Below are 26,273 nucleotides of genomic sequence, written 5' to 3'. Positions count from 1 at the left end.
CATTCAGAGCGATCAGTCAGAGCATGGTCAGTGGGAGCTGACTGACATCTATACATCACGTCATCAAATGCCATGTTTTCTGATGAGGTTGCCAATGTTGTGCATTGTCTGCCTCAGTGAGTTTGCTCTGGGAATTTAGTGGCTGTTAGTAAGTTTGCCCAGTGCTCAGGCTAATGAATTGGCGACAAAAACAGAAATAGTTGGAAAAGCTCAGCAGATCTGGCAGCATCTGTGGAGAGAAATCAGAGGTAACATTTTGGGTTCAGTGACTATTCTTCAGATCTAATTAATTGGAGGAACTCCAGTTAACGAACTGGCTGCCTGGGAAAAACTGTATATTTGAAATTAATAAATTTATCAAGTTAGTGCCAAAAGTCTTATCGTGAAGACTGCTGGTTTACAACTGAAAAGGTAACAGATTCACTCATGTTCTTCAGGGAAGGAAACCTGGGCCCACATCAAACGTCACTCAACCCCCTCCATAAATATCACCTTGACAGCATCATTGAGAATCAGAAGGAAATAACATTTTGGAGACTGTATGTGCTGTTGTTTTGAAGGGAAAGGAAAACATGGGTTCTCATGTTGCACAGTGCTTCAGTTTATCAGTGTGATGTGTGTTAGCCTGTGACTGAGCTACACAGCAGTAAACCCGTGTCTAATTAATGACATGAAGCCTAGTGGGAAAGACTCTTGGTGTTAAGGGCAGGCAAAATCAGCCCAAGCTTTTACTGTGGATCACAACTGGAAAGTGTGGATGTTTGGATATTGAGTATAGACAGAAGCTTGCCCAACTGTGAATCCCTATGTAGTCGAACAGCCTTGCAGCATGTGCTGTCTGTGTTCGTGAGAGGTGTTATCAGATGACAGCCACAGCGCCGTTAGACTGTAGCCCTGTGAGACTCCGCTCCAGTGGGAAAGGGGAATGGAAACTGAATGAGTTTGAGTTGATTTTGTTCCCCTTAAAGATGAATGTTGCCTGGCAGAGAGTCTCTGGACAGGGATAGGTTTATGTAAACATGTCGTGTGCTCCTGTTCATTGAACTGCACATGTGGCAACAACCTCGAGTCTACTCCAGCCTCTTGGAGCTCTCCATTGAGACTGGCCTCCTGGAAGATCTTTGTCCCGCGTTTTGTTCAATGTTTATTTGGCCATTTCAATCTGGACACATTTGGATTAAGGAAGGGGAAACCAATCCAAATGTGCAGCTCCCAATTTGTAATCTGTGAAGCCGCTTCCCGTGGCCTCTCTGGGATGGAAAGTGTACAGAGTGTATGTGCTGGCTCCGGGAGATGAGTCAGGCTCCGATAAGGAAAATAAGCAACTAAAGGTTTTGGTTGAGCACCAAGGGCAGACTGTGCTCTTTGGCAAATACTGTGTTACCCTCAGGACCCTGTCGGGAGCTGCACCATGACAATGTCCACCTCCTCCCGGCCTGTCTCTCTGCTCCGAGATGCTGCAGGCCATGCCCACTGGCCCCAGCTGCTTGCTGTGTCTGACACAAAGAGGCCTGTAAACATGGACGTCACATACAAACAACACGGTGGCTCAGTGGTTAGCATTGCTGCCTCATAGTGCCAGGGACCCAGGTTCGATTCCAGCCTCGAGTGACTGTGTGGAGCTTGCACGTTCTCCCCGTGTCTGGGTGGGTTTCCACCCACAGTCCAGGCATGTGTGGGTTAGGGTGGGTCAGCCATGGGAAATGCAGGGATAGGGTGGGTCTGGGTGAGATGCTGTTTGGAGGTTTGGTATGCATTGGTCTTTGATAAATAGAACATTCCAGCGCAGTACAGGCCCTTCGAACTGCAATGTTGTGCTGACCTGTGCAACCAATCTGAAGCCCATCTAACCTACACTATTCCATTCTCAACCATGTGTCTATCCAATGACCATTTAAATGCCCTTAAAGTTGGCGGATCTACTACTGTCACAGGCAGTGCGTTCCATGCCCCTACTACTCTCTGAATAAAGAAACTACGCTGACATCTGTCCCGTATCTATCACCCCTCAATTTAAAACTATGTCCCCTTGTGCTACCCATCACCATCTGAGGAAAAAGGCTCTCCCTGTCAACCCTATCTAACCCTCTGATTATTTTATATGTCTCAATTAAGTCACCTTTCAACTTTCTTCTCTCTAACGAAAACAGCCTGAAGTCCCTCAGCCTTTCCTCATAAGACCTTCCCTCCAAACCAGGCAACTAGTAAATCTCCTCTGCACCCTTTCCAAAGCTTCCACATCTTTCTTATAATGCAGTGGCCAGAACAGTACACAATACTCCAAGTGCGGCTGCATCAGGATTTTGTACAGCTGCAGCAAGACCTAATGGTTCCGAATCTCAATCCCTCTACTAATAAAAGCTATAACACTGTATGCCTTCTTAACAATCCTATCAATCAGGGATCTATGTACCTGGACACCGAGATCTCTCTGTTCATCTACACTTTCAAAAATCTTACCATTAGCCCAGTACTCTGCATTCCTGTTACTCTTTCCAAAGTGAATCACCTCACACTTTTCCACATTAAACTCCATTTGCCACCTCTCAGCCCAGCTCTGCAGCTTATCTATGTCCCTCTATAACCTAAAACATCCTTTGTCACTATCCACAACTCCACCGACCTTAGTGTCATCCGCAAGTTTACTAACCCATCCATCTATGCCCTCATCCCTGTCATTTGTGAAAATGACAAACAGCAGTGGACCCAAAACAGATCCTTCCGGTACCCCACTGGTAACTGAACTCCAGGATGAATATTTCCCATCAACCACCACCCTCTGTCTTCTTTCAGCTAGCCAATTTCTGATCCAAACTACCAAATCACCCTCAATCCCATGCCTTTATATTTTCTGCAATAGCCTACCATGGGGAACCTTATCAAACGCCTCACTGAAACCCATATACACCACATCATCTGCTTTACCCTCACCCACCTGTTTAGTCACCTTCTCAAAGAACTCAATAAGGTTTGTGAGGCACGATCTGCCCTTCACGAAACTGTATTGATTATCCTTAATCAATTTGTTCCTTTCTAGGTGATTATAAATCCTACCTCTTATAACCTTTTCCAACACTTTACCAACAACTGAAGTAAGGCTCACTGGTCTATAATTACCAGGGTTGTCTCTACTCCCCTTCTTGAACAGGGGAACCACATTTGCTATCCTCCAGTCTTCTGGCACTAGTCCTGCAGACAATGACGACGTAAAGATCAAAGCCAAATGTTCGGCATTCTCCTCCCTGGCTTCCCAGAGAATCCGAGGATAAATCCCATCTCTCAGTGAAATGATGGGTGACGAGAGCAGGTTTCAGGTTGCTAACCTCTGGGCTAGTAAGTGCCCCCTTGTCTGCCCAGTGTCTATCCATCAGTTCCAAGGCCCAAGGTAGGCAGATGCTGCTGCAGTGGTAATGTCACTGGATTGACCATGCAGAGCCCCAGGCTAATGCCCTGGGTTTGAATCCTGCTGTGGTCAATGGTGAAATTTGAATTTAGTAAAATCCAAAATTTAGTTGGATGTTACTCTCATGATGACCGTGTCACCACCAGTTTAGAAAAATCACTGACATCTTTCAGAAAAGGAAATCTGCCATCTTTACCGAGCTGGGCCGACATGTCACTGCAGACTCACAAAAATGGGGTTACCTTTTCACTACCCAATGACGTGGCTGAGCAGGCCACTCTGGTACAGGGTTATCGGGGGTTGGGAACAAATACTAGACCCCACAGCGACAGCTACATCCCATAATCCAACAAAACAAGTCAGGAGAGTGACGGAATACTTCCCACATGCCGTGGATGTGCTCCAACAACACTCAAGAAGCTTTGACACATCCAGGACAAAGCAGCCACTTGATTGGCACCACATCCACAACCATCCCCTCCCTTCCCCCACTGACCCTCAGTTAGCTGTAGCAGGGTAGACCATCTACAAAACTGGCTGCAGCAGCAGCTCACTGAGGGTTCTTTGACAACACCTTTCCATACTGTGACCTCGGCCAACTAGAAGGACATGGGCAACAGATACATGGGGAGACCACCCCCCCGAGCCACTCACCATCCTGACTTGGAAATATATCGCCATTCCTTCAGTGTAGCTGGGTCAGAACCCTGGAATTCCCACTCTAACAGCATTGTTGATGGCTCTGCATCCTAAATCTGTAGCAATTCAAGAGTGTAGCTCATCGCCACCACCTCAAAGGCAATAAAGATGGGATAGAAATTGGAAAGAAATTGTTTATTGAGGGTTATTGCTGCTCTGTGCAAAGTCTCAGATGTCATTTAAGGATCTCCTCATCTGGACCTTACTGGGTGTGTCCAGCCTGATGCATTGTTCCTTCTTTAATAATGACCTTGTGTTTCTGTCGATCCCAGAGCCGTAGTGCTGTTTCTCTTCCTGTGTAAGCAACAACAGAAATGTGTCTTTATGTTTAAGCATCTTTACCATTTAACATTGTGAAACAATTCACAGGGAGGTGCTCAAACAACATTTGACACGAGTCATGTGAGGAGTAATGGTAATAAAGGCAGAGGTGAAGGAGGAGGCAATGGTCAGTCTTAGTCATGGTGAGGTCATCCGAGTAAAAGTTCATTTCCGGGTCAAATAAGACCAGAAGGTGACAAAAACATCTGAATCAGCTCAGACAGAGAGCAGAGAGGGGGGTGGAGCTGTTGGATTGGGAATGCAGTTTGAAGGGACTGAAGACAATGGCTTTGGCCTTCCCAATATTTATTTGGAGGAAATCCTGGCCCATCCAGGACTAGACGTTGGAGAAACAATGTGACCGTTAGTCAGTGCATAGGTCGAGAGAGATGATGCTGAGGTAGAGTGGGTCTTTGTTACCAGCAACAGAATTGGTTACATTGATTGGTTATATTGATTGGTTATATTGATTGATTGGTTACATTGATTGGTTGCTCTGTTGGTTTAGTGGGATGATGTTCTGACAGTATCATCAATAAGGGGAGTGTTCTCCTTCTCACTTTGTCTTGAATCATTGACCTTGAGCTGGGCATCCTCACTGCCCAAAGTCTTATGCCAGGCTTGGCCAAGCACTGCGCTGGGCGGGGGCTGTTTGTCAAAGGAATCTGAGTCCATCCTTCCTGCCATCCCCACAGCACCAAAACTGGATAACAAACTGATCCATCAATCCTGGTCCTTTTAGGCCCTGACGTATTTGTACATGGGGCTGAGGAAAACTGCAGGTGCTTTGGGATTTATTGATGAATGTAGTCTGTCTCTTTTACTTTGCTCTCCTTTGGGGTTCTTGATATGAACTGAAATAGTAACCAGACAGTGGGTGGCACGGTGGTTCAGTGGTTAGCACTGCTGCCTGGGTTTGGTTTCAGCCTTGGGCGACTGTCTGTGTACAGTTTGTATGTTCTCCCTGTACCTGCGTGGGCTTCCTCCCACAATCCAACGATGTGCAGGCTTGGTGGAGTGGCCATGCTAAATGCAGGGTGATGTGGTGACATTGGGTGGGATGCTCTTTGGAGGGTTGGTGCACACGCAATGGGCTGAATGGCCTCTATCTGCACTGAAGGGATTCTGTGTTGTCTTTTTCTGACGGCTCCTGCACTGAAATGTGGAACATGGTCTTTAGCAATGTGGACGATGAGGCTGAATAATTGTAGAACTCTTCTTGATTCTGGGGCAAGCAACATCAAGCCACCTGTGCAGCTGGTGTTACTCCAGCCAGGCTGCCTCTGAACATGTAAAGCAGTAATATCAGTGTTTGTATTTACAGCACGTTGATTGGATTCAGTACGGGTCCACACCCACTTTTGCCAATGTGCTCTGTCCAGTAATTTATCCACTGCCCCCACATGCAGTGACTCAGTCAAGTACAGTACAGCTGGAGACTGCCCTCTGGCATTGCCACAAAGTGCCTGCTTTTAACGGCAAAGATGGTAAATACTAAGCTGTTTGACTCAGAGAGAGGGGACCTGGAAACTGAGTTGAGCTTAAACCTGCTCTCACCCCAACGTCACGTGAGAGTGTGGGATTCTGTCTCTTTTTCCTCCGATCATCTCTTGCTGCACCTCCCCAGCTCGCTACCACCACCTTCAGCATAGCCCTGGGTGCGGAGACCACCTGTAATCCAGCCTGTTGTTGGCACAGTGTGGAACCCTGGTTGTGCTGCTTAGCCAGTGACTGCCTGACATCCATTTGGTTCCTCTGTTGAACAGTCTGACCTTGATAAACCAGTTACAATCTAAAACATCCATGGCTCTTGACTTATTCCTTGGAATTGTAAAACATTCTAACGACAAGAATTGTGAACAGTGTTCCCAAATTAATTGCAGGTTGGTGTAAGGCAGGGTTGGGCAGTAGTGTATGATTACAGTATGCAAAAAAAGGATTTTTGTTTGGGGTGGGATCAGTGGGAATAGCAAAGATCTGTGGATTGTGTATGCTAATTCATTCCACATTCCTGGACTCTAACTATCCTCACAGCCTCGTGTCATGAAGCAGAGTGTTCTGGCTCGAGGGGTTAGGGATTGCTGGTCGTCGCGTGTTTATTGCGAGTTTGTGTGTATGTAAAAAATAAGCTCACTAATGTTCAGCCTGTGCCGTGCAGCTGCTGACATTACCTGGTGCAGGTGATGTTACCTGTTGTGATTTCCAGGCACCAACATGCAAAAGACTTTCCCAGCAATAGCAGGGAGAAGGATGTTGCCTGGGATAGAACATTCCAGGGATGTAGTGAGGCTGGATAAACTTGGGCTGTTCTCTTTGAAGTACAGGAGGTTGAGGGGGAGTTTGATAAAGGTATATAAGCCGAAGAGGGAGACAGATAAGGTGAGCAGAAAGCAGCTGCCCCTCTTAGTCAAAGGGTCAATAACAAAGGGGCATAGTTTAAAGTGAATGGCAGGAGGTTTAGTCGGGATTTGGGGGAAAACATTTTCCATCCAGAGAGTGGGAGTGGTGAGCCTGGATTGTGCTGCCTGGTTAGGTGGGGGGGGGGGTTTAACAAGGGAAACCTCACAACCTTGAACAAATCCCTGTTCAAGCATCTGAAATGTCATATGGGCCTACTGCAGGAAAGTGGCATTGGTACAGGTAGTTGTATGTTTTTGGCGGTACGGATTTGATCAGCTGAAGAGCCTATTCTATTCTGTACGATTCTATGAATCTAAACTCAGTGCCTGAAAACTCTCCTCCCAGCCAATTATGTTAGATGTGGTCCCAGTCTGTTGGTGGAGTCATCCTAATACAAAGGAGAATGGTTGTGGTTGCTGGAGGTCAGTCATCTCAGACCCAGGACATCTCTGCAGGGGTTCCTCAGGGTAGTGTCCTAGGCCCAACCATCTTCAACTGCTTCATCAATGACCTTCCCTCCATCATAAGGTCAGAAGTGGGGATGGTCATCAATGATTGCACAATGTTCAGCACCATTCATGACTCCTCAGGTACTGATGGAGTCCATGGTTCAAATGTCTCAAGATCTGACAAGTGGCAAGTAACATTCACACCACACAAATGCCAGGCTATGACCATCACCAACAAGAGAGAATTTCAACTTCACCCCCAGGCATTCAGTGGCATTACCAGGACTGAATACCCCATTATTTACATTCTAGGGGTTACCATTGACCAGAAACTAACTGCTCTTGCCATATAAGTACACTGACTGCAAGAGCAGGTGAGATGCTAGGAATACAGCAGCAAATACTCACCTTCTGACTCCCCAAAGCCTGTCCACCACTGACAAGGCATAAGTCAGGAGTCTGATGGAATACCCCCTACTTGCCTGGATGGGGGCAGCTCCAAGAAGCTTGACACCATCCAAGACAAAGCAGCCCACTTGAATGACACACCATCTACAACCTTGAGCACATTCCTGGCACCACCAACAGTCAGTAGCAGTGGGGGGGGGTGTACTATCTACAAGATGCACTGCAGTAGCACACTAAAGATCCTCCAAAACCACCTTCCAAACCCACAACCACTTCCATCTAAAAGGCCAAGGGCAGCAGATACATGGGAACATCAATCCCTGCAAGTTCCCCTCCAAGCCCCTCCCCATCCTGACTTGGAAATATATATCGTTCCTTCACAGTTGCTGGGTCAGAATCCTGGGATTCCCTTTCTAAGGGACATTGTGGGTCTACCCCCCGCACATGGATTGCAGTGGTGCAAGAAGGCAGCTCACCCCCACCTTCTCAGGGGGCAACTAGGGACAGGTAATAAATACTGACCCAGTCAGCGATTCTGACATTCCATGAAAGAATAACAACAAACATTTCCAGAATTGTCTTGTGAGACATAACGCACAGAAGAGGCCATTCAGCCAATGAAACATAGAACATAGAACAATACAGCACAGAACAGGCCCTTCGGCCCACGATGTTGTGCCGAACATTTGTCCTAGCTTAAGCACCTATCCATGTACCTATCCAATTGCCACTTAAAGGTCGCCAATGATTCTGACTCTGCCACTCCCACAGGCAGCGCATTCCATGCCCCCACCACTCTCTGGGTAAAGAACCTACCCCTGACATCTCCCCTATACCTTCCACCCTTCACCTTAAATTTATGTCCCCTTGTAACACTCTGTTGTACCCGGGGAAAAAGTTTCTGACTGTCTACTCTATCTATTCCTCTGATCATCTTATAAACCTCTATCAAGTCACCCCTCATCCTTCGCCGTTCCAATGAGAAAAGGCCTAGCACTCTCAACCTATCCTCGTACGACCTATTCTCCATTCCAGGCAACATCCTGGTAAATCTTCACTGCACCCTCTCTAAAGCTTCCACATCTTTCCTAAAGTGAGGCGACCAGAACTGCACACAGTACTCCAAATGTGGCCTTACCAAGATCCTGTACAGCTTCAACATCACTTCACGACTCTTGCATTCAATCCCTCTGCTATACACATATACATACCACACAATGTAAATGATGAATGGGTGGAGTAGTCCATGATTAGTTTGATAGCTCCATCCATTTAACCATGATGGACAATTAGAGTTATTCAGCACAGAAACAGGCCATTTGGCCCAATCTGTCCATAGTGAACAACTTCCCTAAACTGAACAAGTCCCATTTGCCAGTGTTTGACTCAAATCCCTCTAAAGATTTTCATGTACTTGTCCAGATGTCTTTTAAATGTTGTAATGATACCAGCCTCTTCCACTTTCTCTGGTAGTTTGATCCATCGACACACACAACCTTCTGTGTGAAAAAGTCCTTTTTAAATCTATCTCGCTTCACCTTAAACCCACGACTTCTAGTTTTGGACTCCGTACCCCCCCCCCTGCCAATGGACTAATCACCTTATCTCATGATTTTATAAACCACTATGAAAAAAGTCAGCCCTCAGCCTCCTACACTTTAGGGAAAGAAATCACAGCCTTTCCAGCCTCTCCTTATCACTCAAACCCTCCAGTCTCTTTTTTTGTGCGCTTTCCAGTTTAATAACATCCTTCCTCTAGCAGGGCACCCAGAATTGTACACAGTATCCAAATGTGGCTTCACCAATGTCTTGTACATCTGTAACATGATGTCACAGCGTCTGTACTCAATGCTTTGAGTTCCTGCTTGATCCTTCGAGTAACAAGGCAGCTTTTCAACAGAACTCATTCTTTTTGACAATTGCAACAATTGGCAGCAGCAGGTTTTGGTTGTAAAAAGATGCATGCGGCCAGGTGAAGCAGACAGCCATTGGAGTTGTTAGTGTGAGATAAACCTGTCATTTCAATGCTGCCACCTTGCATGAGAATTGTAAAACTGTGTACCTGCATTGATTGGCTGTTTCCAGTCAGAAGATTGTGAATTCAAGAACATATTTTAATAACACATCTGTCATTGGAAAAATGTTGTAGTCTATTATACAGGATGTAATAGCAGAACATTTAAAATCATAATATCCTGAGGTAGTGTCAGCGTGGCTAGAATTTTGAGGAGGTAATATGCAGGATAGATTAAGGGAATCACTCTATGTCACATATTTGGATTTCAAAAGGCATTGCTGCTTAATACGATATTGGCCCATGCTGTTAGAGGTTACATATTGGTAGGGGTAGAGGATTGGCTAACTCATAGAAGACAATGTTTGGATAAGCAGGGCATTTTCAGGATGGCAACCCATAGCCAGTGAAGTGCTAAGAGGGATCGGTGCTGGGGCTACAATTATTGACAATATATATTAATACTTTGGATGAGCAACGTGAATGTACTGTCACCAGGTTTGTGGATGTTACAAAAACAGGTGGGCAGGCACATGCTGAGGATGACAGAGTCTGCAGAGGGATATACACAGGGTTTAGTGAGCCATCAAGAATTGGCAGATGCAACAGAATTTGAGAAAGTGTGAGATTATGCATTTTGACTGGAAGACTGGAGGAACCGAATATTATTTAAACAGAGAAAGGCTACAGAAAGCCTCAGCACAGCAGGATTTGGCAATCCTTGTCCATAAATCACAAGAAGCTCGCATACACGACCAGCAGGTAATAGGCAAATGGCATATTGGCTTTTAGTTTCAAAGGAGATGGATATAAAATTAGGGAGGTCTTTCTAAAACTGTACAAGGCGATAGTCGGACTACACCAGTAATATGCTGAACAATTTGAATCCCTTCTCAAGAAGAGAGAGTGTGGTATTGGAGGCAGTCCAAAGAAAGCTGACTCAATTGATCCCAGGAGGATCCCATGGGAGGAATTGTTTTCGGAGGAGAGGTTGAGTAAGTTGAGCTTGTACTCATTAGAGTTTAGAAGACTGAGTGGAGACCTTGTAAAACATACAAGAGTCTTCAGGGGCTTGAGAGGGTTATTTCCCCTTCTGGAAGAGTTTAACACTTAGAGGGTATCAAATTGTAGTGAGTGGTCACCTATTGAAGACAGAGATGAGGAGGAATTTCTTCTCTCAGAGGGAAGTGAACATGTGGAATTCTTTACCACAGAGACCTGTTGAGGCTATGTAGTAAATTTAAGGTGGAGATAGAAAGGTTTTTAATCAGTAAGGGAATCAAGAGTCATGTTGAAAAAGCAGCAATATTCGGTTGGGATCAATGAAATTAATCAACGATCTCATTGAACAGCAGAGCAGAGCAGATGGGCTGAATGGCCTCCTCTGCTCCACTGTCTTATGAATACTGACTGACAGCTCACTGCCATCTGGAGGAACTGCTTCTGTGTTGGAGATGCCATTTTAGATGAAAGTTGGAAGTTTGAACCTCTCTGAGTGCAAACAGGCTGACAGGCTGTTGGAATTAGAGTTGGAATGTTTTCCATCTTGGCCAGTACTTTCCCGTCTAGTAAAGTTCCCAGAAAGAGATTGAGTAGCTCTGTTAGCTCCTTGCTGTCAATGGTAGTCAAGGTATGGACAGTATGATGACAATGAAATTCAGAAAATAATTCAGTAGATGCAAGACACTTCAGACACCCTGAGGATGTACTGGATGCCATGAAAATGATAGCTTTTTAAAAAGAAAAAATTCCTCAGACCAATCTTTCTCCTGGGGCCAAGGAATGAAACATGTTCATCTCTGATGCCAGATTCAAGCTACTATAGCATAACTCAGATACAGAGTAAAGCTCTGTCTACACTGTCCCCATTAAACACTCCCAGAACAGGGACAGCATGGGGTTCGATGCAATTTAAAGCTGTCTCTACACTGTTCCCATTAAACACCCAGGACACGGACAGCACAGGCTTAGATACAGAGTCACTTGAGTGCCACATGTTCCATTGCGCTGCTACATTGGAAGCTGTAAAGTGACTGCCAGTGAGATTCTCAAAGGATTGCCCTTGAGCAGAACTCAGCTACTAGTGATGACAGGAACCATGTCTGGTTCTCCATGACTGCACAGAATATCTCTGACTGTTTACACCTGGGATGCACCTCTGTGTTTGTATCAGCAGGAATCAGGTTAAACTCCTCTGGGACAGGATGTTCTTCCTCTGTCCCAGAGGGCCCAGGCCAGCTAAATGATCAAATCTGTGCCAAGCTGGGTTTAATTGAATTCCTAAGTGTTTACAGTCAAGCTTTTGATTGACAGTTTGGAGGTGAAGATTTGGTTCAGTGCTGGTGATTTTTTAACTGCTTTCTGATTTGTTCATTGTGCTGATGCTGTTGCTACATTGGATTTTGTACAGCACCCACGCTCTGCCTGTTCTTGTGAGTGAGTGATGATTAATCTCGGCCACACGGTACAAGTGCCTTGAACATGGTGCTTCTCTATAATATCATTTTTTTCCCTTTTCTGGTCCGCGCTTTGATATTGAAAGAATCTGAACTTATTCTGGGATGTCTGTGTCCATTATTACCACCTTTCATCAAAGACAATGTCCTGAAATCATTCCCCAGCTGAAAGGGTTAACATTGAAAAGATCTGCACTTGCTGCTGACTTATTAGAAACATTGTGGAAGTATTAATGAGATGCCAGATTTGATATTTTCTTCGTTTATGCATCTCTACTAATGCTGAATGCTTACAACAGCCTTTCAGACTCTCACTGTGAAAGGGATTAATGCCCAGAATGAATTGGTATTGTTAGAACAAACCAAAGGACAATGCAGAGCAAAAATGAATTATCCTATTGAATTTGAATCTGCTCCTCCCTCTGTTACACAAACACACCCATCAAATTCCTCGTTTCTGCTACAATAATCCTCTCATTGTGTCTTCTCGTAATTCGATCAACATCAAATGCTTTTGTCTTTGGCTGATTGTTGCAAAATATTTCTCCCTCACAGGATTGGCATTTTCTCAGCATTTGTTCTCAATGTATTTTTTTGTGTTTTGCTACCTTTTGAGGTAACACTCAGGTTTCTTTTTCACTCTGCCATTTAATATTCTGTAGATTAGTGAGGTCCTCCTTCTATTAATAAACACAATCTTTCCAGAGCTTCATTTTCCCTGTTGAAGTCGTAACCTGTTTATTGCTGAAGGGCAGGTGTATGTTTCCTGTGTATGGAATCCCCCAGCACTGTTTTGGTTTGTTTTGTGGTGCAGTTTTAAAAGCTTTTCAAAGATTGGATAGTGCCATTGGCCAACATACCTTCTTTGTTTACTCGATTTGAATTGTCAGACCACATTGCAGATTCTACTAATTGAACGTGACTCTGGGATTGAACTGGAATCCTCTTCCCTCTGAGGTTCAGTTGCAGACAAGGTGACTCTTTTGAATATTTACATTGAGATGATAATTCTGATCTGAAGATCACAGCCGTTATGTACGTTCCAATGACCACTGCTATCTAGAAGAAGGGTGGCAGATTTATGGGAACACCACCCCATGTAAGTTCCCCTCCAAGCCACTGTCCATCCTGACTTGGAAATATATAGCTATTCCTTCACTGTTACTGGGTCAAAATACTGGAATTCCCTTCCCAAGGGCATTGTGGGTCTATGTACAGGAAATGGACTACAGCGGTTCAAGAAGGCAGCTCACCCCCATCTTCTCAAGGGGCAACTAGGGATGGGCAATAAATACTGTGCCAGCCAGCGACACAATACCTTGTAAAAGACCTTGTAAAAGAAAGTGTGCAAGGCCATTAGAATTAAGTTGGTTCCATGACATTGGGAGAGATTGCTGAAAATGTACAAGAACCCATTTGTCAGTCGTGATGTTCCAATGAAACTGGTTCCTTTTGGAAAGGAAGAAACCTTTGACGTGGATCAGGGAGAAGTAACTCCCGTCCTCCGGCATCTCCTTCATGGAATGTTCCGGTCTTGTCCCAGTGGCATTGCCTGGTAACCAGTAAAAACGGGTGGTTCCTGGACAGATTTCCTTTCTGTCTCACTCATAACAGGCTGAGTTGCAGATACAGCAGCTCGCAGTCTGCCTTCAGTCTAGTGGTTTTCAGTCAGACTTGAACCTAATTTAGTTTTACAGTGTAAAACCATAGTCTCCGGATTGTCTATGGCTTGCAGCATTTTACACTGGGAAATCCAAGCAGTCTCTCTCAAACCCAGGCTCTCACATTCCACCCCTCCCCCCTCCAGAACCACTGAGATGTCTGACATCTCCTCCTCCCTCACTCTTTAACAACCCCCAGAGTTTGGGGTATGTGTGTGTGTGTGTGTGTGTATGTGTGGGGGGTGGTGGTGGGAGGGCATGTTTGTGGGTGTGTGTGCACGGGGGCGTGGTGGGGTGTGTGTGGGGGGTGAGTCAGGTGTGTGTGTGAGGGGTGGGGTGTGTGTGGGGGGCAGATGTGTGTGTAGGGGTGGGGCAGTTGTGTGTGTGGGTGTGTTTGTGTGTGTGGGGGCGGGTGTGTGTGTGTGGGGCGTGTGGGTGTGTGTGTGTGGGGCGGGTGTGTGTGTGGGGCGGTTATGTGTGTGGGGCGGGGTGTGTGTGTGTGGGGGTCGGGGGTGTTTGTGTGTGGGGCGGGTGTGTGTGTGGGGCGTGGGTGTGTATGGGGCATAGGTGTGTGTGTGTGTGTGTGTGTGGGGCATGGGTGTGCGTGTGTGGGGCGGGTGGGTGTGGGGCGTGTGTGTGTGTGTGGGGTGGATGTGTGTGTGGGGAGGGTATGTGTTTGTGTGGGGAGGGTATGTGTGTGTAGGGCGGGTGTGTGAGTGGGGCGGGTGTATGTGTGGGGGATGTGTGTGTGGGGTGTGTGTGTGGGGCAGGTGTGTGTGTGGGGCAGGTGTGTGTGTGGGGGCGGGTGTGTGTGTGGGGAGGGTATGTGTGTGTGGGGCGGGTGTGTGAGTGGGGCAGGTGTGTGTGTGTGGGGGGGGCAGGTGTGTGTGGGGGGCGGGTGAGTGTGTGTGTGTGTGGGGCGGGTGTGCGTGCGTGTGGGGGCGGGTGTGTGTGTGGGGCGGGTGTGTGTGTGGGGAGGGTATGTGTGTGTGGGGCGGGTGTGTGAGTGGGGCAGGTGTGTGTGTGTGTGGGGGGGGTGTGTGTGTGTGGGGCAGGTGTGTGTGGGGGGCGGGTGAGTGTGTGTGTCTGTGGGGCGGGTGTGCGTGCGTGTGGGGGCGGGTGTGTGTGTGGGGCGAGTGTGTGTGTGTGTGGAGCGGGTATGTGTGTGTGTGTGGGGCGGGTGTGTGTGTAGGGCGGGTATGTGTGTGTGTGTAGGGCGGGTGTGTGGGAGTGTGTGTGGGGTGTGTATGTGGGGTGGGTATGTGTATGTGTGTGGGGCAGGTGTGGGTGTGTATGTGTGTGGGGTGGGTGGGGCAGGTGTGTGTGGGGCAGGTGGGTTTGTGTGCGTGGGATGGGCATGTGTGTGGTGTGTTTGGGGTGGGTGTGTGTGTGTGTGTGTGTTGGGGGGGGAGGTGGGTGTGGGGGTGGGGGGGGTGGGTGGGGGTGATGTTGAGAAGGGGGAGGGAATGATTCCATTCAGATTCACTCCTTAAGCCTGTAGATCAAGTCTGTCAAATGTGCAATTCAAATTATTTGTAGGTTCCTGTCATAGAGTCATAGAGATGTACAGCATGGAAACAGACCCTTCGGTCCAACCCGTCCATGCCGACCAGGTATTCCAACCCAATCTAGTCCCACCTGCCAGCACCCGGCCCATATCCCTCAAAACCCTTCCTGTTCATATACCCATCCAGATGCCTCTTAAATGTTGCAATTGTACCAGCCTCCACCACATCCTCTGCTAGATAAGCTAGAGGAGGGTGGGGGTGGGGAGAAAGTAGCATAGAGTACAATGGGTGAGTGGGGGAGGAGATGAAGGTGATAGGTCAGGGAGGAGAGGGTGGAGTGGATAGGTGGAAAAGGAGATAGGCAGGTAGGACAAGTCAAGGAGACAGTGCTGAGCTGGAAGTTTAGAACTAGGGTGAGGTGGGGGAAGGGGAAATGAGTAAACTGTTGAAGTCCACATTGATGCCCTGGGGTTGAAGTGTTCCGAGGTGGAAGATGAGGCGTTCTTCCTCCAGGCGTCTGGTGGTGAGGGAGCGGCGGTGAAGGAGGCCCAGGACCTCCATGTCCTCGGCAGATTGGGAGGGGGAGTTGAAATGTTGGGCCACGGGGCGGTGTGGTTGATTGGTGCGGGTGTCCTAGAGATGTTCCCTAAAGCGGTCTGCTAGGAGGCGCCCAGTCTCCCCAATGTAGAGGAGACCGCATCGGGAGCAACGGATACAATAGATGATATTGGTGGATGTGCAGGTAAAACTTTGATGGATGTGGAAGGCTCCTTTAGGGCCTTGGATAGAGGTGAGATGAGGAGAAACTTCATCACCCAGAGAGTGGTGGCTGTGTGGAATGCTCTGCCCCAGAGGGCAGTGGAGGCCCAGTCTCTGGATTCATTTAAGAAAGAGTTGGATAGAGCTCTCAAGGACAGTGGAATCAAGGGTTATGGAGATAAGGCCTCCTTCCAAAGATCCACAAGCCTGACCACCCTGGCTGACCCATTGTCTCAGCATGCTTCTGCCCCACTGAACTCATCTCTACCTACCTCGACACTGTCCTATCCCCCCTAGTCCAGGAACTCCCCACATACGTTCGAGACACCACCCACGCCCTCCACCTCCTCCTAGACTTCTGTTTCCCTGGCCCCCAATGCCTCATCTTCACCATGGATATCCAATCCCTCTACACCTCCATCCGCCATGACCAGGGCCTCCAAGCCCTCTGTTTTTTCCTCTCCAGATGTCCCCAACAGTACCCTTCCACCGATACTCTCATTCGTTTGGCCGAACTGGTCCTCACCCTTAACAATTTCTCCTTCAAATCCTCCAGACCAAAGGGGTAGCCATGGGCACACATATGGGCCCCAGCTATGCCTGTCTCTTCATTGGCTACGTAGAGCAGTTGATCTTCCGTAATTACGCTGGCACCACTCCCCACCTCTTCCTCCGCTACATTGATGACTGCATTGGCGCCACCTCGTGCTCCCGCGAGGAGGTTGAGCAATTCATCAACTTCACCAACACATTCCACCCTGACCTTAAATTTACCTGGACCATCTCTGACACCTCCCTCACCTTCCTGGACCTCTCCATCTCCATTAATGACGACCGACTTGACACTGACATTTTTTACAAACCCACCGACTCCCACAGCTACCTGGATTACACCTCTTCCCACCCTACTTCTTTCAAAAATGCCATCCCGTATTCCCAACTCCTCTACCTCCGCCGGATCTGCTCCCAGGAGGACCAGTTCCACCACAGAACACACCAGATGGCCTCCTTCTTTAGAGACAGCAATTTCCCTTCCCACGTGGTTAAAGATGCCCTCCAACGCATCTCGTCCACATCCCGCACCTCCGCCCTCAGACCCCACCCCTCCAACCGTAACAAGGACAGAACGCCCCTGGTGCTCACCTTCCACCCTACAAACCTTCGCATCAACCAAATCATCCGCTGACATTTCCGCCACCTCCAAACAGACCCCACCACCAGGGATATATTTCCCTCCCCACCCCTTTCCACCTTCCGCAAAGACCGTTCCCTCCGTGACTACCTGGTCAGGTCCACACCCCCCTACAACCCACCCTCCCATCCTGGCGCCTTCCCCTGCCACCGCAGGAACTGTAAAACCTGCGCCCACACCTCCACATGGTGGCACAGTGGTTAGCACTGCTGCCTCACAGCGCCAAAGACCCGGGTTCAATTCCCGCCTCAGGTGACTGTGTGGAGTTTGCACATTCTCCCTGTGTCTGCGTGGGTTCCTCCAGGTGCTCCGGTTTCCTCCCACAATCCAAAAATGTGCAGGTCAGGTGAATTGGCTATGCTAAATTGCCCGTAGTGTTAGGGGTACGGGTAAATGTAGGGGAATGGGTCTGGGTGGGTGTGCTTCGGCGGGTCGGTATGGACTTGTTGGGCTGAAGGGCCTGTTTCCACACTGTAAGTAATCTAATCTAAAGTAACCCTCTTCGCTGTCCACTACACCTCCAATTTTGGTGTTATCTGCAAACTTACTAACTGTACCGATCCTTGTGGTCACAGGCCTCCAGTCTGAAAAACAACTCTCCACCACCACCCTCTGTCAGTGGAAGTATCATTTCAATTATCTTAAGTTTAAATCACAATGTCTTCCCTCCCTCCACCCAGACTGTCAGCATCACAAGGTGCCCTTACCTTGTATGTTTAGCACAAGAGAATATGCCAAGACACCAAGTTGGCACAGAGCTGGGAAGGTGGAAACCACAGGCTACACCCCCATGACAAATCCTTTCTTTCCCATCGATCCAGCCCCCATCTTGGCCACCTCTCTCAGCCTCTTCCTGATAACAGAGTCCTCTTTGAGTGTTCAACTCAATATCATCTCTTTCCATCACCAAGAGGGTCAGTGCTGACTCAATGTGTCAAATGGCTTCCATCTGCATTGCAGGGGGTCTATGATTCTAAGAGCATCTGTTTCTAATTGCTTTGTCTGTGCCACTGCCTCAGCCTCGGCTGCTGCTAAAAGCCCTGGCGATGTTGCTGGTTTTTCCCCACTTTGTTATTTCTGAAATGGAAGGAGAGAATGCTGGAGAATCTCAGCAATTCTGTGGTAACAGGCACAGAGTGAATGTTTTCAGATCCAGTTCTGATATGTGCATGCTCTAAAATGTGCAATCAGTAGTATATTTGAACTTCAGTTTGAGTCAATGAATCTTGAGTGCTGCCATGAAAAGGGGGAACAAATCAGTAATTGGCTGGAAATACACCGTTGCATATTGCTGGCTGTGTGTGTCACCCACTCCAGGCTGATAGCAATTGCCAATTTCCTGCCTTATGATTGTTTCGAAACTAGGGTTCTGGGATAGTTTTATTTGGTTCCCACTGTTAGCATAGGAGTTCTGAGGATACTGGAGAAGACAGAGCCTTGTGATGATGTGTCTTGATCGACCATAATCTTTTAGAGAATAAACCGAGTGAATCAACCAAGGTACAAATCTAAGTGTCAGTATTACAGGGTTGATTTGAAATGGAAAAGAGAATTCAGATTTACTGTACAAACGTGAACAGAACAAACATAACGACGGTGTAGGGATGATAGGTATTTTAAATCATATACACTGCATATTGTATATATAATACTTAAGACTCAAACGTTCAGGATGAACAAGAGATAAATCAGAGTTCCCAGGCACATTATGGTTGAACTACCCTTTAAGCAGCTGATACAGTGAAGATCGATCACACCTGGGCGTGAGTGACATTGTGGGTCACCCAAATCTCATTAAAACTCCTTTGGAAGGGATTCCAGCTCTTCATGTTTGAAGATCTAGCCTTGGGAAATGCCCTCGAAGCCTTCAGACTGTCTCGATGACTGCTCATCTGTTGGTCATCAAATCTCTTCTCCTGATACCAAGTTTCTCTGGATTCCTGAGGCCATTCCCAAACATGTCATGATCAACATGATTTCAGTTTTCACTGAGCTGCTGCTGAATTTCTCACAGCTCCAAGTTTTCTTCACTACATAAAGTAAGTTCTGCGGTGGTCACCGTTTGCCCAATTATCAGCTTCACTAAATTACCAATGGCTCCAAATGCTGCTTTTTAGCCTTAACCCTTCCTGTGCTCCACACATCCATATTAACACAGGTTATCCATATTAACACAGGCTGTCCATAACCTGACATCTAAATATCCTTCAATTACCAAGTTCCTCTCTAATCTGATGAATTAAATTGGGTTTATGACCTTTCAGAATCCACTGAAAGATGATAACTTATTTAACTTTAACTTTCACAACATATAATCTCTCTGAACTGTCCTTACTGTGAGTAAACACCATATCTCCAGTTCCTGCTGCTGGCTCTGATTCTCATGTTTTATTTGTTAACCTCTTTAAACAACATAACCCTAGTTTCCATGGTAATAGATTTCCACATGCTGCATTTATCCAATTTTCTACAGTTTAATGTTAATTCTTAATTCCTCCCACAGTCCAAAGATGTGCAGGTTAGGTGAATTGGCCATGCTAAATTGCCTATCGTATTAGGTGGATTAGTCAGGGGTAAATGTAGGGAAATGGGTCTAGGTGGGTTGCTCTTTGGAGGGTTGGTGTGGACTTGTTGGGCCGAAGGGCCTGTTTCCACACTGTAGGGAATCTAATCAATGCTGACCGAGCTCTCCTATGCATCTCCCACTCTGAGCTCAGCTCACCTACCTTCAGTTGAAAGGTACCAAAGTCTCTGTTTGGCCCTGTGTTGCCATTTTCAGCTAAACTCTGCACATTCAGAAATTCATCTCCGTAACGTCCACATTCAACAGCAAACAGTGAGGCCAGAGGAGAAGAATTATTTGGTGAAGGAGACAGTGGCTCAATTTGGGAGGTTCCAAACACAAATAATGCAAGTTGAACTCTGAATGTAAATGTTCCTGTTTGATTTTTCTAACATATGGCCACTGAACCGGGTGCATTTGAGTATTATTTATACACAAACATTTCATGGTTTTCACCAAAGTTCAAAATGGCTGCCTGGGAAGGGGACCTGTTTGTTTTTATCAACAGCATTTCCTTGCAGCCAGAAGCCAGTCATTAATATTAGCATCAACCCGGCAATTAAGGGATTAGTTTCCACTTGCCAGGAAGAATGCGGTTGTGTTGTGGGCCAGCATTCTAAACCCTCCTGTCCTGACAAGATACAACGACACCTGAATATTATTGACAGCATGCTGTGGCCTCTCACAATCCTTCACTATTGAGTGATAAGAAGCCTTCATTCAGTGGGAAACTTCCTAATCAGCCTGTTCAGAGATGTTATCGCACACCTCTAAAGCAGGTGGGCCTTGTACCTGGGCCTCCTGGCTCAGAATTAGGGACATTACCCATTGCACCACGTTTCTTATTGTAGAGACAGTCAGCAGTTGATAATGAACAAACATTCCCAAACTGCCTCACTACACCAATCACCTTGAGTCTCATGTCATATCTGCACTGATGAATAAATGTTTCACCTGGAGGGTGTTGCGGGTATGGAATAAGCTGCCAGAGGAAGTGCTGGAAGCTGGTACGATTATAGCATTTCAAAGGCATCTGGATGGGTGTAGGAATAGGAAGGGGTTAGAGGGATATGGGCCAAATGCTGGCAAATGGGACTAGGTCAGATTGGGATGTCTGGTCGACGGGGATGAGGTGGATGGAAGGGTTTGTTTCTGTGCTGTATGACTCTATAACTTCACCCCTGTTTGTAGTAATGCTGCACAATTTAATAAAATGCCTTTCAACCATTTCACTCATTCTCCAATGTCTGCTGTGCACATTGAGGTGCATTCAGATTTGGTTCAGCAACATTATTAACGTGTTTCTGCTGTGGTTCAGTGGATAGTGATGGGTGTGTTGTGGAAACAGCCACTGGTAGTGATTAGGTTGGGCTGGAGTTCTGTCACCAGTCCTCCTTTCTGAGCTGGCTGCATTATTCTAGAAGGTAATGAACTATTGGTGAGTCTTCACAAGAAGAGGCACTCATCTGAACAGGGAGAAAGTGAGGACTGCAGATGCTGGGGATCAGAGCTGAAAAATGTGTTGCTGGAAAAGCACAGCAGGCCAGGTAGCATCCAAGGTACAGGAGAATCGACGTATCGGGCATAAGCCCTTCTTCAGGAATGAGGAGGGTGTACCAAGCAGGCTAAGATAAAAGGTAGGGAGGAGGGATTTGGGGGAGGGGTGTTGGGAATGTGATAGGTGGAAGGAGGTTAAGGTGAGGGTGATAGGCCGGAGAGGGGGTGGGGGCGGAGAGGTCGGGAAGAAGATTGCAGGTCAAGAAGGTAGTGCTGAGTCTGAGGGTTGGGACTGAGATAAGGTGGGGGGAGGGGAAATGAGGAAGCTGGAGAAATCTGAGTTCATCCCTTGTGATTGGAGGGTTCCTAGGCGGAAGATGAGGCGCTCTTCCTCCAGGCGTCGTGTTGCCATGGTCTGGCGATGGAGGAGGCCAAGGACCTGCATGTCCTTGGCGGAGTGGGAGGGGGAGTTAAAGTGTTCAGCCACGGGGTGGTTGGGTTGGTTGGTCCGGGTGTCCCAGAGGTGTTCCCTGAAATGTTCCACAAGTAGGCGGCCTGTCTCCCCAATATAGAGGAGGCCACATCGGGTGCAGCTGATGCAGTAAATGATGTGTGTGGAGGTGCAGGTGAATTTGTGACGGATATGGAAGGATCCCTTGGGGCCTTGGAGGGAAGTGAGGGGGGAGGTGTGGGCGCAAGTTTTGCATTTCTTGCAGTTGCAGGGGAAAGGAGTGGAGGTTGGGTTGGTGGGGGGTGTGGACCTGACAAGGGATTCGTGGAGGGATTGGTCTTTCCGGAACGCTGATAGGGGTGGGGAAGGAAATATATCCTTGGTGGTGGGGTCTGTTGGGAGACAGGCCGCCTACTTGTGGAACGTTTCAGAGAACACCTCTGGGACACCCGGACCAACCAACCCAACCACCCCGTGGCTGAACACTTTAACTCCCCCTCCCACTCCACCAAGGACATGTAGGTCCTTGGCCTCCTCCATCGCCAGACCATGGCCACACGACGCCTGGAGGAAGAGCTCCTCATCTTCCGCCTAGGAACACTCCAACCACACGGGATGAATGCAGATTTCTCCAGCTTCCTCATTTCCCCTCCCCCCACCTTATCTCAGTCCCAACCCTCGAACTCAGCACCGCCTTCTTGACCTGCAATCTTCTTCCCAACCTCTCCGCCCCCACCCCCTCTCCGGCCTATCACCCTCACCTTAACCTCCTTCCACCTATCACATTTCCGACGCCCCTCCCCCAGGTGCCTCCTCCCTACCTTTTATCTTAGCCTGCTTGGCACACCTTCCTCATTCCTGAAGAAGGGCTTATGCCTGAAATGTCGATTCTCCTGCTCCTTGGATGCTGCCTGACCTGCTGCGCTTTTCCAGCAACACATTGTTCAGCACTCATCTGAACAACAAGATGGCATTTATTGCACTATCCCAACAGACACAAATTACATTTACTGAACTGGTGCAGGCATGAGAGACCAAATAGCCTCCTCCTGCACTGAAACACTTCAGTGATTCTGAGGCATTACCTGGTTGGTCATAATGACTCAGACTATCAGTATGCAGCGATGGTACAGCTGACACCATCACAACCCCCAGTGAGAGAGCTCTTTATCCATCCATCCATGAGGATCCATCCATCCATGAGGCTGTAAGACATCCTCAGATTGGGTAGGCCCCTTTAGGTGGGAGAAGCTGCTCCCACTCATACAACAAACAAGACAAGGGGGAACATATTAAAACTGATCTGCAAAAGAAGTCAGGGTAACGTGAGGAGAACTTTCTCACACAGTGAGGTGTGGAATATGTTGCTTGGAAATGTGGTGAAGGCAGTTTCTACTGAGACCTTCGAAAAAGGCATTGGATGGTTGTTCAGAGAGAAATGGGGTGCAGAGGCACGGGGAATGGCAGGAGATTGGCACAAGGGAATAGAACCAGGCAGGATGGGCTGAGTGGCCTTCTGTACCATAACACGTTGTGACTGGGTCATTCTGTGAAGTCTTCAACATGAACCCTTTCAGAATTATCATCTCATCCAACAGAAAGGTCCAATGGTGTGGATTCTCTTGTTGTACATGTGTTTAGACAGAGACTGTACCTGTCCATGGGCGAAGGGTAGCTGACTCTATTCTCTGTGTAGGAAACCTCATGGCCTGCTCGCTCCAGTGTGATCAAGGAATTGACTTGCCGGTCGAACTCGAAGAGTCTCTGGTAGTTAACGGTCTGTAGTTTATTGCATGTTCACTAGTTACAGGTGAGGCTGAAGTTACTGGTGTTGTTACTGAGACCAGCAGGAGGAGCTGCATGTGGGTCTCACTGCTCTGTCCACGTGTCCATCTGATATCACCTCAGTAGATTGTGCTTAAGGCAATCCTCAGTTTTAACCCTTTCAGATCTTCACATCCTTACACATCAGCTTTAATCCCCATGCAGACACTTCACTGCAATGTTCAAGGCTGACCAAATCTCCAGTACCATACTGAGGGAGTGCCACACTGTCGGAGGGTCAGTACTGAGGAAGTGCCACACTGTTGGAGAGTCAGTACTGAGGGAGTGCCACACTGTCGGAGGGTCAGTACTGAGGAAGTGCCACACTGTTGGAGAGTCAGTACTGAGGGAGTGCCGCACTGTCGGAGGGTCAGTACTGAGGAAGTGCCACACTGTTGGAGAGTCAGTACTGAGGGAGTGCCACACTGTTGGAGGCTCAGTACTGAGGGAGTGCCGCACTGTCGGAGGGTCAGTGCTGAGGGAGTGCCACACTGTCAGAGGGTCAGTCGGAGGGTCAGCGCTGAGGGAGTGACGCACTGTCAGAGGGTCAGTGCTGAGGGAGTGCCGCACTGTCGGAAGGTCAGTGCTGAGGGACTGCCGCATTGTCGGAGGGTCAGTGCTGAGGGAGTGCCACACTGTCAGAGGGTCAGTGCTGAGGGAGTGCCACACTGTTGGAGAGTCGGTACTGAGGGAGTGCCGCACTGTCGGAGGGTCAGTGCTGAGGGAGTGCCGCACTGTAGGAGGGTCAGCGCTGAGGGAGTGCTGCACTGTCGGAGGGTCAGCACTGTGGGAGTGCCACACTGTCGGAGGGTCAGTGCTGAGTCAGTGCTGAGGGAGTGCCGCACTGTCGGTGGGTCAGTGCTGAGGGAGTGCCGCACTGTCGGTGGGTCAGTGCTGAGGGAGTGCCGCACTGTTGGAGGGTCAGTGCTGAGGAAGTGCTGCACTGTCGGAGGGTCAGTGCTGAGGGAGTGCCACACTGTCAGAGGGTCAGTGCTGAGGGATTGCCGCACTGCCAGAGGGTCAGTGCTGAGGGAGTGCCACACTGCCAGAGGGTCAGTGCTGAGGGAGTGCCGCACTGTCGGAGGGTCAGTGATGAGGGAATACGGTACTGTCGGAGGTGCCAATTTCCGTTTGAGAAGTTAAACCGAGGCCCAGTCTGTCCCCTCACCCTCTCAGGTGGACATCAAAGATCCCAGGTTTCAATGTAAAGAAGAACGGGAGAATTCTCCTGCCCATTATTCATCACTCAGTCAATAAAATATCTGATCTGATCTGTTTGTGGGAGCGTGCTGTGTCTATATTGGCTGTTTCGTTTGATACATTACAGCAGTGATGACACTTCAGCAGTTCCTCATTGGCTGCAATACCCTTTGGAAAGTCTTGTTGTTATGCAAGATGCTATAAAAATGCAGTCTGTTTTGTTTTCAGGGCCATCGTCTCTCTGTTGGTGTCACCCTCCAGTCCTCCTTCTATTTAATCCTTCTGCACTGGCCCCATCCCAATGGATTCTGACCCCCCCTCTGCTTCCCCACACCCACCATGTCTCCTAATTACCTCATTCCTGATGAAGGCCTTATGCCCAAAACGCTGACTCTCCTGCTCCTCGGACGCTACCTGACCGGCTGTGCTCTTCCAGCACCACACTCTCGACTCCTATTTCCCCAGTCCCTTCCTCGGCCCTCCTCTTCCCATGTTCCTCCCCTCCGTGTTTGCTGTTTCCCAATCCTCATTTCCACCTCTCCCTCCTTTGTTCTCCTGATGGATGTATAATCTGATTGGAGGGACCTCAGTTGGACATTGAGTGAATATGTTTTGTGTGTTACTGTTCTTTCTTGATATTCTGGAGAGTGATGTCCCTCCAGTCTCAGGACAAGGTCTCTCACATCTACCTGAACAGGTACATGATTTCATCAGCGCATCCAACAGTGCCTTTACGTCATGAGGAATCATCAAAGTAGGTCACATCAGTGTCCCCGCTGATTCGTGTAATTAGCACCATTTGTAAACCCTCTGGTGTGTGGTGTGTCTAATTATAATCACCCTACTTTCTTAATTTACGGTTTTTTTCTGAGTTTCCTTCAAAGCAGAATTGGTGTAACAGATACTCAACGAGGGCCTAGTAACGATGAAAGACTAGATTCCCTCCAGTGTGGAAACAGGCCCTTCAGTCCAACAAGTTACACCAACCCTTCAAAGAGTTACCCATCCAGACCCATTCCCCTACCCTATATTTACCCCTGACTAATGCACCGAACACTATGGGTAATTTAGCATGACCAATCCACCTGACCTGCACATCTTTGGACTGTGGGAGGAAACTGGAGCACCCGGAGGAAACCCACGCAGACACAGGGAGAATGTGCAAACTCCACACAGTCAGTCGCCTGAGACTGGAATTGAACCTGGGTCCCTGGTGCTGTGAGGCAGCAGTGCTAACCACTGAGCCACTGTACCGCCCACATAGTGAAGGTTGCTTAGTTGTTTTTACTAATTATCTGTACCAAAGCCAAAGTAATGTGCTTTCTGGAAATCTGAAATAAAAACAGAAAGTGCTAGAGAAATGTAGCGGGTGTGGCAGCAACTGGAGAGAGAGAGGAACAGAGTTTTGAGTCCAAGATTACTCTTTGGGAGTGAAGAGAGGTGGAAACATGCTGGGGTTGATGTTGTA

At 48.0% G+C, this 26,273-nt stretch overlaps 1 protein-coding gene across 2 annotated transcripts in view; it reads left to right on the top strand.

Annotated features, from left to right (window-relative positions):
- Positions 1 to 26,273, top strand: part of srgap2 (SLIT-ROBO Rho GTPase activating protein 2) — a 276,414-nt gene that overhangs the window by 92,598 nt on the left and 157,543 nt on the right. The gene's annotated exons all lie outside the window — the stretch shown is intronic.

This window comes from Chiloscyllium punctatum, chromosome 45 (assembly GCF_047496795.1).
Source record: "Chiloscyllium punctatum isolate Juve2018m chromosome 45, sChiPun1.3, whole genome shotgun sequence".
Classification (NCBI taxonomy): domain Eukaryota; kingdom Metazoa; phylum Chordata; class Chondrichthyes; order Orectolobiformes; family Hemiscylliidae; genus Chiloscyllium; species Chiloscyllium punctatum.
This window is presented reverse-complemented; position numbering and strand designations above follow the sequence as displayed.